The following is a 17,372-nucleotide window of genomic DNA, read 5'->3' on the forward strand; positions in this document are numbered from 1 at the left end:
AGTAGAGAAACTATATACTGATATACAACTGAACATCAGCAGGAGAGGACTCTTTAAAGTAGAGACACTACATACTGATATACACCTGAACATCAGCAGGAGAGGACTCTTTAAAGTAGAGACACTACATACTGATATACACCTGAACATCAGCAGGAGAGGACTCTTTAAAGTAGAGACGCTACATACTGATATACACCTGAACATCAGCAGGAGAGGACTCTTTAAAGTAGAGACACTACACACTGATATACACCTGAACATCAGCAGGAGAGGACTCTTTAAAGTAGAGACACTACATACTGATATACAGCTGAACATCAGCAGGAGAGGACTCTTTAAAGTAGAGACACTACATACTGATATACAGCTGAACATCAGCAGGAGAGGACTCTTTAAAGTAGAGACACTACATACTGATATACACCTGAACATCAGCAGGAGAGGACTCTTTAAAGTAGAGACACTACATACTGATATACACCTGAACATCAGCAGGAGAGGACTCTTTAAAGTAGAGACACTACATACTGATATACACCTGAACATCAGCAAGAGAGGACTCTTTAAAGTAGAGACACTACATACTGATATACACCTGAACATCAGCAGGAGAGGACTCTTTAAAGTAGAGACACTACATACTGATATACACCTGAACATCAGCAGGAGAGGACTCTTTAAAGTAGAGACACTACATACTGATATACACCTGAACATCAGCAGGAGAGGACTCTTTAAAGTAGAGACACTACATACTGATATACACCTGAACATCAGCAAGAGAGGACTCTTTAAAGTAGAGACACTACTACTGATATACACCTGAACATCAGCAGGAGAGGACTCTTTAAAGTAGAGACACTACATACTGATATACACCTGAACATCAGCAGGAGAGGACTATTTAAAGTAGAGACACTACATACTGATAGACACCTGAACATCAGCAGGAGAGGACTCTTTAAAGTAGAGACACTACATACTGATATACACCTGAACATCAGCAGGAGAGGACTCTTTAAAGTAGAGACAATACATACTGATATACACCTGAACATCAGCAGGATATAGTTTTTTCTACATTAATACACAGCTTTGACATACAGCATGAGAGGTAATAGACCCGCATACCATTCCTTGTCATTTTATCTTCAGTATTTATTTAATTCACACGTTTTTAGGAGACCTCTTCTCCGGGGCGGTCTGGATAATCTCGACCTGTCAGAGCGAGCAGTTTGAGGATTGTAAGAGCTGTGAATGTTAACAGAGTCAAATACTTGTTATGATTGCAAGTATTCCTGGCTGTTCTCAATGTAAAGATGTCTTTTTTCCTTTAAGGTTCAGGTTCAGGTTATTTATTGGACATTCTTTCTCATTCTGACATTTTACTGGGATTCTTTGGACATGTCAGTAATATTTTAGAAAGATTTTTCCGAAAGATTTTCGGGATAGATTTATAAATATTTCGAAAAACCTTTTTTTACATGTTACAATTATTTTTTGGGTTGTACAATTATTTTATTATTTTTTAAATATTCTGAGATTTTTTTATATGTTGCTCTCACATTTTACTTTTATTATTTGGACGTTTTATTAAGACATTTTGAACATTTTAGCAATACCAATAGTAACATTTCTACTACATTTTGTGGTAATTTAAGTAATAATTGTTGTGTCATATTAGTAACACTTGTAACTGTAGTTGGAGTAAAACTGAACAATCTGGAGGAGGTGTTGGAGGGGAGGGCGAGGAAGACGAGGAGGAAGCACAACCAAGTAACCATGTAACCCATGGAAAGTAACCCGTACTGCACATACATACAATCTGCACTGTTTTGTTCTTGTTTGCACAAATACCTGCACTGACATGTACATATATCTAACAATCTGAACCCAAATATGTATGTTCATTCAACGGTATTATATTTTACTTTGTGTGAATCTGTTTTTCACTCTCACTCTGTTGCTGCTCTAACTCCACAATGTGGGGGTGAAGACAGCCTAAAATACACCCCTTTATTTGAAACCCTCAATAGAAGCTTTTGAATGTGAGAAAAAGTGACATTTGCCGCCATATAAAGGAAGTTATAAGATATTTAGCAGCGCTTTCTCTGAGTCTGCAGAGTCATCTTCCTCTCGTTGTCAAAGCAGCGACGGGAAAGGCCAGCCTGACATTTTCACACAGCAGGGAGGGGAGCTGCAACCTTAAACAGTTTAACCAACAATAAGAGAGTAAACTGTTTCCTGTTTTAGGGTTTACTGGTTGCTCTATTTCTCTATCAGGACGGTTCAGACGAGAGTGAAAGTCTTTGAGCTGCAGACATGATCAGAGCTCTCTGGATGATAGGAAAGGAGCTTCATTTGTTATCTCCTTTAGGAAACACTGGACCTTCCTTATTTATTCACTGAGGAGGACGTTCATTGAGGAGGACGTTGTACCATGGAAGATAGTGTTGCAATAGTCTAAATCACATGTGTCAAACTTAAGGCCCGGGGGCCAACTCAGGCCCTTGGTGGATTCAATTTCGGTCCGCAGGATAATTTCTAATTACTATTAGATCTGGCCCTCTGGTATATTGCACGCACACCTTCACTCCATCCTGAGGGTCTCCTCAGCTCAGAGCCTGAGCCCAAACATTGATGACCTTGCACCCAAGACGAGATGCAAAGTATCTGGCTTGAACTAGCATCACAGAGCAGCACACTGAGTTTAATGGATGTTTCCTTCTTGAGACAACAGGGCATGTTTGTTTTTTTCTTTGAGGGGAATTGTTTTGTTGAAGCTGTTGTTTGCCTGTGGAAAAATGTAATCATAAGAAATGACTCCGGAGAAGCTGCAGATAGAGCCATAAGAAATGAATGCAACTGATTATTTAATGTTAATGTTGTTTTTATAGGCAATCATTTAAGCATTGTTAGTTCCAGGTTTAATATGTGCAATAAGTTCATTTCAATAAGTTTTGCAATAAACATTGAACCAGTCCGACCCTCGATTAGTACCCATTTTTTTATTTTGGCCCACTGTGTATTTGAGTTTGACACCCCTGGTCTAAATGGTATGATATAAATCTTAATAACCCCTCTCCTCTCATCATAATGAGACCACCAGTGTCAGTGAAGTCTCTTTTCCTGAGTCCTGATGAATCCTCCTTCACTTCTTTACAAACCACGTCACGTTTCCCACTGAGGTTAAGGAATAGTGAATATAGGAAGACACGCAGGACGTTATTTTTTTTTACCGCATATACTTTCCCCTCCTCCTCTGTACATCATGAAGCCTTCTTCTTATCTGTCAGCGCCCAAAATACCTCCTGAGAGTTTGACACGTGGTGTGAACATGCTGAGAAAGGTGACATCCCGCTGTTAATAATACTATTTATGTATCATTTAAAGCAGGGGTGGGGAACCTTTTTCCTCTCAAGGGCCATTTCAATTTTTACAACATCCTTCGAGGGCCGTACAAATTATTGAACTCAACGTCTGCTTAAAAAACTCAAATCAAAGCCCATTCATTTCGCCTTTCTTTCATGCTGTGCAAAGAAAAAGCAACGTCTTAATCCAGATATTTGACCATGACCCGCGCATTCATGCACAGAAAGATATGGACACAAGATGTGTGCAAATGTATTTAGTTTCATATCCATGTGGATTTAAGTGGGGGGGGGGTTTTGGGGGCATGCATCACCAGGAAGATTTTTTTTTTAATGTTGAAGTTAAAAGCATCAATCTGGTGCACTTTGAGAGCAACATGAAGAGATCTATGGATACATCTCTCAACACCCAGATGAAACAGAACTGTAAGCAGATTTTTTTCTTTATGGATATTTTACAAATCACTCCCCTTTTGAACTGTATTCTTGTTTATTAATGACAACTTTTTTTTACTGTCATATTAGCATTGTATACCTGTTTACTTTATTCTCTTATTTTTCTATAACTATAATGATCATATAAAGATGTGCCTTTACCTCACTGGTTGGAGAAAAAGCTTCTTATATTCGTTAGCATAGCTAGCTAACCAGATGCTAATAACAACTAAGTTATTGACTGTATGATCAGTATGACAGATGAACAGATCGCCACTGGGCTTACAACTAAAGACACAGCCACGCAAAAACTGCGGCATGTGTACGGCTCCTTATGGATACTGCAATTTGTGAAGTCCCGGCCAAGAGCCGCGTTCTGGTGCTCTCCGTTAGAACTACACTCCTGTCAGACGAGACATATACCACGTGATGACACGTTAGGCTCGTGTTGTGTTCAAGGACCCTGAACGTGGCCAGGAAAAACAAGCTTGTTTACTTATTTTGCGTTCTAGATTTCTTGAATTTTTTTCTTTTTTGCGTGTGTTTATAAATTACCTCGAGGGCCGTACCAAATGGTCTCGCGGGCCGTATACGGCCCGGAGGCCGGAGGTTCCCCACCCCTGATTTAAAGCATGCTCCGCTCACCTTGTGTTTGCTCCTGTCTGCCGGTCAGTCAGCACTTTGTCTCAGCACAGCTTTCTGCAAACAGAAACAGAGAAAAAGAGAATCAAGAGGCTGCTCCTGCTTCCCCTTTATATATAAAGGGGAAGACAGACTCTCATGTCTGCTACACGAAGGAGAAACACCAAAACTAACCACAGAAGAAGAAGCAAGTGAAGCACAGTTCAGGGGAAGAAGCAGGAATATATTATCAGATTGGGAAATGTGACTTTTAGGCCAAGAAAAAGTCCTGCTTCCTGGCCAGCAATAATATCGGGGGTGGAAATTGGGTTGCTGTGTTTTAGAAAAAAATACAATAAACATTTTTTTTTAAATAAACACAAGAAGTCAAAGGAAAAATGTGCTTTAAAAAAAAAAAATTAAACGGCATAATATTTATATAAGCAAAATGTGTGAGAAAAAGATCAAATTAAATGAATAAGAAATTGAAATGAATATGTACATAAACAAATACATTTTTTTTTTTAAATGACGTGCAAAAAAATAGAACATGTGTTGTAACCCAAAAATAAATAATGTGCAATTAAAGGTGAGGTATCTAATTTTGGAGAAACCAGCTCGAGTGCGCTAGAATTTGAACCGGAAAAAATCTGCCCCTTCCTTCAGACTTCCTCACAGAGCCCCTACTCCAACACACACGAACCCACACATGACCAATGAGGGCACGAGATAAGTTTGTGCACAGATGGAAGGCTGACAGGCAGGTAGGCCATCCAGTTACTTTAGTCGGGCCGGCTCAGATGATTGGTCTTGCTTTTTACAGTACCACGGCTTCCACAGATGACATTTGTTTATTGTCAAAGCATTTAATATATTCATTGCTATCGGGATGTTAAGAGCATTCCATGGAACAACAAGTGTTTCTGAAATAAATTACATACCCCACCTTTAAAGGATAAAATAAAATACAAATATTTCTAAAGAAGTTAAAGTTAAAATGTATAATAAAGAAAATATATTTAAATAGAATAAACATACGTATATTAACATCAGAAGTTTAAGTAAAAACGTGCAATGCATTTTTTGGAAATAATAAAACAACTCTGAGCTCCAGATGTGTTTTGATGCTTCCGTGATTCTGCAGCTGTTTTCCTGCAGCTCTGATAAATGGGACGTTTCCTCTGCATGAGCTGATCTGCAGACGAAGGGAAATCCAGCCGCTGTAAATCTTGTCAGGATGTTTAAGCATCGTTAAATAAAACCTCGCCAACAGCAGCAAAATAAAACCCTATTTCAGCTGAAACTGCTCAGAGTTTAGAAAACGGACGCAAAAAAAGCAGATCAGCTCATGAGAGACATTTATGAACCTATAGAGAGTAATTTAACCATATTATTGGCTGCTTTACAAGACAACATAAACATATTTGAATAAATTAAACTTATTAAATACTGAACAGTGGTATTTTTTACAATGTTAGACCAATACAACGAATTACAAATATGTGAATATCCTTATTAAAATGATCGTGAAATGAAATTGTACTAAAATACAATCATGCAAATGAAATAATATTTTAGTGCTAAGTTGAAAATAAAATGAACTCCCAAATTCCCTGAAGGTCTTCCTAAATGTTTTTTTCCAGAGAGACCTGGGAGGCATTCAGGCGTCTTTTAGATAATATGTAAAACACAGTATTGTTTACCTTTCCTTCTGACTGACAGGAAACAAGTCATGTGACCTGCAGCATGTGACTGTCATCCGGCTCATCACTCATCTTCAATTACACTAAACTGTACTGCTCTCTGTTTACTGCTCCTGATAGACACATACTGATATACACGTGGACATCAGCAGGAGAGAACTCTTTAAAGTAGAGACACTACATACTGATATACACCTGAACATCAGCAGGAGAGAACTCTTTAAAGTAGAGACACTACATACTGATATACACCTGAACATCAGCAGGAGAGGACTCTTTAAATTAGAGACACTACATACTGATATACACCTGAACATCAGCAGGAGAGGACTCTTTAAAGTAGAGACACTACATACTGATATACACCTGAACATCAGCAGGAGAGGACTCTTTAAAGTAGAGACACTTCATACTGATATACACCTGAACATCAGCAGGAGAGGACTCTTTAAAGTAGAGACACTACATACTGATATACACCTGAACATCAGCAGGAGAGGACTCTTTAAAGTAGAGACACTACATACTGATATACACCTGAACATCAGCAGGAGAGGACTCTTTAAAGTAGAGACGCTACATACTGATATACACCTGAACATCAGCAGGAGAGGACTCTTTAAAGTAGAGACACTACATACTGATATACACCTGAACATCAGCAGGAGAGGACTCTTTAAAGTAGAGACATTACGTACTGATATACACCTGAACATCAGCAGGAGAGGACTCTTTAAAGTAGAGACACTACATACTGATATACACCTGAATATCAGCAGGAGAGGACTCTTTAAAGTAGAGACACTACATACTGATATACACCTGAACATCAGCAGGAGAGGACTCTTTAAAGTAGAGACATTACATACTGATATACACCTGAACATCATCAGGAGAGGACTCTTTAAAGTAGAGACACTACATACTGATATACACCTGAATATCAGCAGGAGAGGACTCTTTAAAGTAGAGACACTACATACTGATATACACCTGAACATCAGCAGGAGAGGACTCTTTAAAGTAGAGACACGACATACTGATATACACCTGAACATCAGCAGGAGAGGACTCTTTAAAGTAGAGACACTACATACTGATATACACCTGAACATCAGCAGGAGAGGACTCTTTAAAGTAGAGACACTACATACTGATATACACCTGAACATCAGCAGGAGAGGACTCTTTAAAGTAGAGACACTACATACTGATATACACCTGAATATTTTCTTTGACATAAAATATGTGAATAAAAAACCCACTGGTGTATTTAAACACTCAACATTAGCCTCCTTTAGCTTAGCGGTGGCAACGTAAAGTCATGTGACTGTGCTGTAGTTCCTTTATAAGCTAGCTTTTTACTTCAGAAATCATAAAGTGGTGTTAATATGTGGAGATTGTCCTGCTTAACAAAAATGTTAAGTATCATAAACGTTTGTCAAAAGTTGTTTTATGGTAAGAGGCCTGTGTTTTCTCCTTCCTCGACCCCCAATGTGAAGACAGGTGTCGTCCTGCTGCTGACACCACCTGATCAATGACCCCCCCCCCCCCATTCTTCCTCTGACATTTAGACGCGATGCTGACTTCAAAGGGTGATTAAGCACTGTATGCAACATCCTTTTGTGGGAAATATAATTCCTTGGCTGTTGAGAGTAATGATTTAAAGGTCACCTATTATACAAAATCCACTTTTTCATGTCTCTTCTTCATCAACATGTGTCCCCTCTTCTTCATGTCTCTTCTACATCAACATGTGTCCCCTCTTCTTCATGTCTCTTCTACATCAACATGTGTCCCCTCTGTGTAAAGAGACTCTGAAAGTTTCAGGAAAAAAGATTCTCTCACTTTTTGTCCTGATCCATTTCTATAAAAACCTGTCTGAAAATGAGCTGATCAGATTTTGGCCACTTTATGATGTCATAACGATGTTTTGGCTTGTGTAACCATTAGCCAATCAGCAACCAAGGTACCCCCCCCTTATAACCTGAATCTCCTCCTAGAGCACCATTGTGTTCTTTTTAACCAAATGTCTCTCAGAGGGGCGTGGGGAGGGGCTCCTTATTTTCATCTAAAGTAACAGACAGAGAATCAGCACTTTGGAAACAGGGCTGAAACAGAGGGGATTATGGGTAATGCTGCAATGATCTGTTTGGTGTTTGGAGCCAAACACTTCAGAGACATGTTTGGTATATATATCCGAGACCTATAATATATTGATGAAAAACAGTACAATAGGGGACCTTTAACACCCCCTCCCCTTTTTCTCTCTCTGTAGCAAACTTTATCCACATAACTTCTATTTTTAGACCAACCATAGAGGTGAATTAAGGCTCCAGGCAGGGAGCGATGCCGGCGGAGTGAAATCAGAGCGTGGTAATTATAAAACTGTCCCCAGATCAGCCATCTGGACCCCGGAGAGACCAGATTAACCTGGAAGGGTCTGCAGGGACAAGAGGGACCCAGGAGAAGTTTGGAGGACAGATAAACCCTGAGACCCCCTTTAGTTACAGTGGAGTTGGCAGATTTACCATTCACAAATATTCAAACAATGGAAAATGCTTTAAGCCAGCCATTGTTGGGAATATTGACCGAAATAATTAAAGTAACTGCAGCTGCATCGGGAAAACGTTTACCGAGGTCATATATCAAGAGGGAAGTAAGAACACTTTCTCATAGATTTCTACAATCTGAGGTAACAAATCAAGAGAGAAGTACATTTCTCATAGATAATTATGGGGACTATAAATGGACGAATACTTTAAGGTGACCTGTCAATCACAGGTAGCCCCGCCCTAAAACATACACTCCTTTATCGTCTATTTTACACCAAATGGGATCATAATTTACCAAATGAACATCATGCTGTGTTGAAGAAGACTTGAAACTAGAGATTGAGACCACAAACTTTTTGGGAACATTTTTACCGAGGTCATATGTCAAGTGGGAAGTAGCGTCCTTTTCTCATAGACTTGTATACAATCTGAGGTAACAAATCAAGAGAGAAGTAGGAACCTTTTCTCATAGACTTCTATACAATCAGTGCCTTATAGAACAACAATGAAAGCAAGATATCCTTTTTTACACAAGTAAAACTAAATTGAAATTTACGGAACGAATAAAGGAATTGTGATTGTGATAAGTAAAGGATCTAAATACTAAATAAACCTCCTCCTCTCAGTGAAGGGCACATTCAGCTAAACAAACATGATAGGAAGGAGTATAAATACATCTGAGTTGATAGGATAGGTTGCTCGGAATGAAAAATAAACTGAAGTTATCAGAGTGATATAAAAAGGCTGAGTATTTTCTGCAGCCGAAACACAAACTGAGCAGTTATTAATGAACAGGATGATATTGACTGTTGGTGTAATAAAGCAGGTCTCTGCCCTTCAATGGGAGAAAGGACGCGGGGGGGGGGGGGTCACTATTTCTGTCTCACACAACACAATTATAAGTCATACAAATCTTAAATATAACCAACTCATAAATAACAATAAAATAGCATAATAACAACTAAAATACAATCATGTGAATGAAATTATATTTTAGTGCTAAGTTGAAAATAAAAGGAACTCACAAATTCCCTGAATCCTAAATGTTTTTTACAGAGAGACCTGGGAGGCATTCAGGCGTCTTTTAGATAATGTGTAAAACACAGTATTGTTTAACTTTGCCTCTGGCAGACAGGAAACAGAGTCATGTGACCTGCAGCTTTTAAAATCTAACAGTAAGTCCACAAGCTTTACTCTACTCCAAAATATCATCAATAATACTTTAAACACTAGATACTACCTTTAAACACCTTTCAAATTAACTTCTCTATATACTCCATGTTATATAATGCAATATGCATGTTTTATATTATACAATGTGCACATTTGTATACATTCTTATGTTTATATACATATTTGTATTTTTTTTACACACATATTAAAAGATAACAATCCATTAAAACATTAAATTAAATAAACATATAGAAAAGATAAAAAATGATACAAATATATATATATATAAGATAACAAATAAAAATAAAGATATGTGTTTTTCCTATACTTGCACCATTATGTCCCTTTTTAAAGTCTTCTTTCCTTTTCATATTACGTATATATATATATATATTGTATTTAGCATTGATGGAGGGGCCTGAGACTGCAGATGTAATTGCTGCATTTGAAGAAAAAGAGTATTTGACTCTGAATATTCGATTAGCCTGGACATCTGTGCCAAGCCCAGCACGCCGTGCCATCTTGGAGATACTGAAGTGTGTGTGTGTGTGTGTGTGTGTGTGTGTGTGTGTGTGTGTGTGTGTGTGTGTGTGTGTGTGTGTGTGTGTGTGTGTGTGTGTGTGTGTGTGTGTGTGTGTGTGTGTGTGTGTGTGTGTGTGTGTGTGTGTGTGTGTGTGTGTGTGTGTGTGTGTGTGTATTGAGGGTTAATCTGGGTCCTGGTGGGGGGAGGGGAGAAGCAGTGGCCCAGGAAATGATGCCTCCTCCGGGTGTGGGAGGCAGCAGGGGGCCGGCTTATTGCTGCAGGGAGCACAAATGTCATGTTTTATGTTTATTAAATCAAACGACGAGGCGCAGCATGTTTCTTCTTTGTGTGATTAAAGAGCTGACCGGGCTCTTTTCTCTTTCTTTCAAACGTTTAAACACTCGCCTTTTAAAACCTTTGATACGAAGGGTTATGTAACAGCAGTGGTTAGTGGGGCAGAAACTAAGCATGAGCAGCTACAGGATTCAGCAACGTGCAAAAGAAAATGTTTTTGTGTGACTGGGGAGGAACATTTACAAAAGATTCTGGCGATTTTGAGCTGAAAGCAAGAGGGCGGTTTAAAATGTAGCCGGACATTTGACATCATCACGAGGAGCTTCCTTTACTCTTTTGATTTTTTTTTACCTATTTTCTTTTTAAAAGTCGCTGAAATTACCCCATTTATCATATCCGAAAACTGTAAAAACTGAAATTATCATCCAACCTTCTGACAATCCTTGAATGAATCATGTGTGACAAATGCTTCCGTCAGGAACAATAACCAAATATAGAAAGCTTAAATAAGAAATATTTCCCAAATTGGTTTTACTGTCATATGAACATTTGCTACGGCGTAGTTGTTGGAAATACAAATCTGAAGTCCCATGATCTTTCAATAATGCAATACACAATTTAAGATATAAAATAAATAAGGCAGTAAAGTAGTGTAAGTCAAACATTGGTACAAGTTAAATGCAGGAATAAGTCATTAGTAAACTATGTACATGTTGTGTCAATAGAAGAAAGGTCAATATTATATACGGAAAAGATCACTTCATATTTACATGTTGGATTTATGTAACTGTAATGGGTATTTTCAAACTAAAGAATACAACATATTTGAAAAAACGACTTTCTAAACATTATCAAACTGTATTTTGGTGAACCCCCCAACAAAGCATTGCTTTCATTAGCATTAGCATTAGCATTAGCCCAGCGCACCAACGGAGAGGGACTAACTTATAGCAACACGAAAGGAAACATGGGAGCGGTGGAGATGAGGAGGTGTCGGCGTTCTGGCGATTTACTCCCAACTCCGTGGACTTCCGGTCGGGGACTTCGGTTGGCAGTATACGCCGTGAAGTTGTTTGCAGCCTGCCAGTAAACCCAAAGCAGAAGAAGAAGAAGAAGAAGAAGAAGAAGAAGAAGAAGAAGAAGAAGAAGAAGTGACGTCAGCGGCTTCATTTGTGTAATCTTCCCTCGGGGACTCATTCCGGTGTGAACGCGATCTACTAGGACAGTTCCGGGACTAAAGAGTTAGGCGGGACTAAGTACTAGGGATGTAACGATATACCGAATATCGCGGTATCGCGGTAAATAAACTTCCCAATACCGTCGTGAGACTGACAAAATCTACCGCGATTTTCAAAAAAAAAGTATTTAAAAAAAAAAAGTTTTTTTTTAAAAACACTTTTTTTTTTTAAACACTTTTTTTTTTTTAAACCTTTATTTAACCAGGTGGTCCCATTGAGATCATCGATCTCTTTTTCAAGAGAGAACTCTCTAACATGGCAGCAAGTAGGTTACAACATGAAAATAAAACAACAGATAACACAAAAGGACATCGTATTTACAGGGCTACATTTACACACCTAGAGACATTGACAAGTATCAACCATATATTTATATCTCGCCCTGTCAATAAAGCCTGGCGTTAGACTTTTTCGCTGTCCGTCATTTCGACAGACAGGATCGTAAAATATCCCTCATAATCCCTTATTACCCGTCGGGTCTGAAAAGTTCACGATAGAGCATGCTCATGAACTGTCAACGGGGGGGGGGGGGGGGGGGGGGCGATGTTATGCCGTGTGTGCATGCACCTCGCGGGACGCGCACAGCGTAAAGCAAGACCTCCCAGACATGTATTGATCTGTACGGCAAAGTACGGTTTGGAAACTATATCATTTCCTTTTGGAGGGCATGCATAACACGGCATAACACCAGAGCCTGGCTGCGGGGAAACGTTGGCGCTGTTCCGAGTTTGTTCTAATCTGTCAAAATGACAGACTGCTTTCAGATTTTTCCGTCATTGTTAAATAAAATATTCGGTTAACGCGACCACTGGTGTCCCAGCAACATCAGTACCAAGCGACAGAGTTTTTTCCAGAGCAGGGGATATTGTAAATGCCCAAACATCCCAGCTTATAAATACCTGGAAATGTGGACATTCTCATATTCCTAAAAACCTGTCTGATGATGCTGAGTGAGTGACTAGTGAGTTTGAGTTGAGTTACTTGAAAAACTAAAGTGAAACTTGATTTATTTTATTGCAGGGTCTGATTATTAAATGTCCTTGTTTATTTGTGAGATGCAGTGGCATAAAGAAAATGCTTACTTTGTTTGGTAGTACTAGTAGGTAAAAAAACACTGGTTTTCTTGTTCCAGTCTGTTACTGTCACTTTGTTTTTGACACTTTAAAATACTGCTATCCTACAAAAATGCTGTAAAAATCAGATTTATTATGTAATAAAAAAACATTTTCCGAGTAAAAAAATGTTTTATTGAAGAAAAAAAAATTCTGATTTTTTTTTTCTTCCCTTTATTATTCAATATCGCGATAAATACCGTACCGTGGACTTGTTATCGCGATATTATCGTACCGCGAGTTTTTGGTATCGTTACATCCCTACTAAGTACTGGGAACTAAGTACGGCAAAGTACTCGGTGTGAAAGCGGCTAATAGCCCCCTCTTGGAGACTCATTATAAAAACAAAAAAATCTGCAAAAAAACAGATTGATTTTTCTCTACTTGTCATCTCTACAATAGGTCAACATTGTCAGTATGTGCGTCTGTGTATTGTGTTTGTGATGAGTGATGATATGTGAATGTATTTGAATGTTTATTATGTTTGTATATGTACATGTACTGCAGGACGGAGTCCAGAACAAATGTCCTTCCATGGACAATAATGTATATCATATCGTATCATACTTCTACTTCTACGTTTGTGCTGTTTCCCGGGCTCTTATTTTGAAAAAGAGGCCACAGTGAGGAAACCACCCTGAATGTTCTTGGGTGTTCTAACTTCCTGTCCGAGTGTGTCAGAAATGAAAGTGTTACTGTTTGTGTAAAGCTCTCTCCTCTCTGTTACTGTCAGGATTTTTCTAGCATCTGCCTCGAGTGAGGAAGTATAAACAGACCTTTCCTCTGGAATCAATCAGAACACCACGAACAACACGGACTGTGAACAATATCACAAACATCCGGACTGTGTGCTGAGAAGTAATGAAAGAGTGCTTTAGAGAGAATTCTGCTTTTCATATTCTCTCAGACATATGGAGAGACTTGAGTCTTGGATTCGAGTAAGACAGTAATCACAGAAATGCTGACTTGTCTTGGATTTGAGTGCTAGAAGACTCCCCAGAGATTTCAGACCTAAGTGATATCAGAGTTCGACTTGAGTCATAGAGAATCTCAGAAAAGAGGACTTGAGACACGGACATAGGTGCAGAAAGATACAGATTCTGAAGTAAAACTATTCAAGTCTCAGGTTTTTCCTGAAGGACTTGAAATCCTAACTTGCTAGAAGACTTAAGACTCAAATCATACTTCTCGCATAAAAGGAAAACTAAAAAGCAGCTCTGGTAAGGGACTTGGAGCATGAATTAGACTTGTAGATATGCAAGACTCAACTCAAAGATTTGAAAAGAGAAATCTTTGAATCTCATGTTTTGCAGTCAGAAATCGACAGCGTAACTTAAGACTTGGTTGGACAAGACTTGACTCGAACGTTAGTCAAATGTCAGTAACAAATAAATGAGGATATGGAACTTCACTGGGAGTAGCCATGGTAAGGGACTTGGAGAATGACTTGGACATGTACAATTGCAAGACTTGGACTCCTGAACACTGGGAACTTTACTTGGATTTGACTGCTGTGAGACTTGTTTTACACCAGACAATACTCTCTATACGCCTGAGTCGATTTAACCCTTAAATATCTACATATCTACCCTGAAGGACTAGAGACTTGTTCGGATAAGACAAATCAAATCTGCAGACTTGGACTTCGAGTCAGACTTGGGTCAGAAAAAATAGCACTTGCAGAGTCACTTGGGTCCTTAATCCCCAAAGACTTGATTTTGAGAATGTGTGCTTAAAGACTTGAGACTCGGGCATGAGTGCAGAAAGAGCAGATACAGACTTGGAAGTTAAACTATTCAAATCTTGTGTTTTTTCCCTAAAGGCCTTAAAATCTGATCTTGATTGGAGAAGACTTGAGACTTGAGTTATGCCTCGTGCAAAAAATAATTTGATCATGACTTGAGTAAGACTTGACTCCTAAGACTTGACCAGTAGCACAAAGCAAAAACCTTCTTCATGTTTTGTCGTGAAGATTCTGCAGCTTGATTTAAGACTTGGTTGGACAATACTTTACTTGAACGTGAGTCAAAGGTAAGAAACAAATAAATAGAACAAAGACCGGACTAGCTTAAGGTGTGGGTCAACTCAATCTACCCTGTAGGACTCAGACTTGTTTGGACCAGACTTTTAACAAAAGTGAAGACTGGAAGAACCATTTTAGTCTCTAATTGTACCACACACACAAGACTTGAAATGTGACTCAGCTCTGCAGACTTGGACTGAACTCCGAATTACGTGACAGAAATATGGTCAGAAGACTTGACTTGAAAGTAAGACATTTTAAATGACCAGACTGAAAATGTATGACTTGATTTGAACTGTCTTTCAAGGACTTAGGCTTTCTGGAAAAAACTTTGGATGCTTTTATCAGGACAGACTACAGTCTACTGTTGAAGGATCTTAAAACCTAAAATCAACAGTGAGATGTAAACAAGCGCACCGAGTAAATGTAAACATCCTTCCTACTTCATGTTCCCCTTAAGACGTGAACATACTCAGAGAAACAGGTTCAAATAAAACCTACAAAAACATGGAATCACACAGATTTGACTCCGGCATGAAGCTCACTCCGGGTTGGATGGATTTTAAAGACAGTGATGGAAGAGGAGAGGTCCACAAGGCGTGGATCTCTGCTTTCCAACTAAGAAACGTCCCAAGCTTCTCTGCCGTTCTTCGTGTTCGCAACACAATCTGTGGCCTTGCCCTGGAGAAAACAGTACGAGAGCTGTTGCGTAATCGTGACTCGCTGTGTGCGTTTGTAACGGCAACAGCACGTGATTGGACGATTTCACGCGTGCATGACGACGCCTTTTCAGTGTGACGAGCGAGTAAAAAAAAAAGCACTTCTAAGATTTTTTCTACTGCAAACGCATGTATCTGTTTGTGAGACACATACAACCACCCCCCTCTACCTCTTCAACCTTCATCATCCTCCTCATCCTCTACCGGCCATCTGCCTCATACAACCTCTCATGTGTGTGGTCGCTTTCTCCTCACAGTAAGGAGGGTTGAAAATGGAAAACCTCACAGGAGAATTGTGGGATTCCTCTCTTTTTCCTCCCCCGAAAAACAGATGCCCTTAATTCCTCCACGTTGTAAGATGTGCTAAATCCCGAGGGAAGGAGGATGGTTTCTAATCTGTCCTGTTTGTGGGAAAGGAGGTGCAATGTGTGTGGAAATAAAAGCACCACCTGACAAAAAGGAGGTTTTTTCTTGCAGATTTCACAGAGGGAGGAGGGGATTCCATGATGTAAAAACAGCCAGTAGCATCAATCTCCAAACGAACCCCCCTCTTCCTCTTCCTCTTGAACACACCCTGATTCAGATGAAGGCCAAAAACAGACATCAAATCTCATAAAAGATTTTTAAAATCCTACCTTTTTTGTTGGGTTTTTCCGTAAAACACATCGGAGTAGAATCCACGCGTCCTGGCTGCTTTCTGTCACACACACTCACTGTGAGCGAGGCGACTCTCTCTCTCTCTCTCTCTCTCTCTCTCTCTCTCTTCCTCCCTCTCTCTCTCTCTCTCTCGCTCTCGCTCTCTCTCGCTCTCTCTTGCTCTCGCTCTCTCTCTCGCTCTCTCTTTCGCTCTCTAGCTGAGATCCTCCCTCAATCTCCTCCCTTCCATACAAGAATCTCCCCTCCTCTTCCTCCTCTTCCTCCTCTTCCTCCAGCTATCAGGACACACTCCCTCTCACTCCCAGAGTATGAACCTTGCTTTATCACATGTCCACATTTCTGAGAGGGGAATGAAAGCATATTAGCAGATATTGAATGAGAGAATGCCTCATTTGCATATTTAAATATAATATGTCCAAACATTTTTAATATACAAAAATAAGTGTCATATCTGTTAGTTACATATTTTCCCCCTTTCCTCTTTGGTGTGAATATTTATCCAGACGGTCCTGGTATGCATTTGTTTACTGTCGGTGTTTACAGATACAATCGAGGCTTTTCCTGTGGACCTCTGGGAGAAGAGGGAGTGAGTCCTGATAGCAGGAGGAGGAAGAGAAGGAGGAAGAGGACTAGAAGGAGGAGGAAGAGAAGGAGGAAGAGGGGGAGGTAGAGGAAGAGGAGGAGGAGGAAGAGAGAAGAGAAAAAGCTTCTGGAGAAGAAATATGTATTTAAAAAAGCTAAAAACTTGTAATATTAAAAACAAAAGTCTTAACAATATCAGAAAAACAATAATATTTAAAGTACAAACTATTCTGGAGTAAACAGCTCAGATGTGGATTGTAAAAAGGTTGTACACACTGCAGGTGAATAGGTGAAATATTTAACTAACAGATATCACCATGAAATCACTTCATTAAACACATTAACACAATTCTTTTTTATATA

General features: G+C 39.3%; 1 protein-coding gene across 2 annotated transcripts in view; it reads right to left on the reverse strand.

The window, feature by feature from the left end:
- LOC307047320 (guanine nucleotide-binding protein G(I)/G(S)/G(O) subunit gamma-2) overlaps nt 1-16,548 on the reverse strand; it is a 19,499-nt gene extending 2,951 nt beyond the window's left edge. Inside the window, exons 1-2 of one of the 2 annotated variants that reach the window (XM_079694236.1) lie at nt 16,406-16,548; nt 4,455-4,508 (exon numbers count right to left, since the gene is read on the reverse strand). The gene's annotated coding sequence lies outside the window, so the exon portion shown is untranslated. Of the gene's footprint in view, nt 1-4,454; nt 4,509-4,625; nt 5,057-16,405 lie in introns of those variants that run through there. The other variant, XM_079694237.1, reaches the window with a different exon arrangement.
- Nucleotides 16,549-17,372: the final 824 nt, after the last annotated feature.

The sequence above is a fragment of the Notothenia rossii genome, assembly GCF_949606895.1.
Source record: "Notothenia rossii genome assembly, chromosome: 7".
Classification (NCBI taxonomy): Eukaryota; Metazoa; Chordata; class Actinopteri; order Perciformes; family Nototheniidae; genus Notothenia; species Notothenia rossii.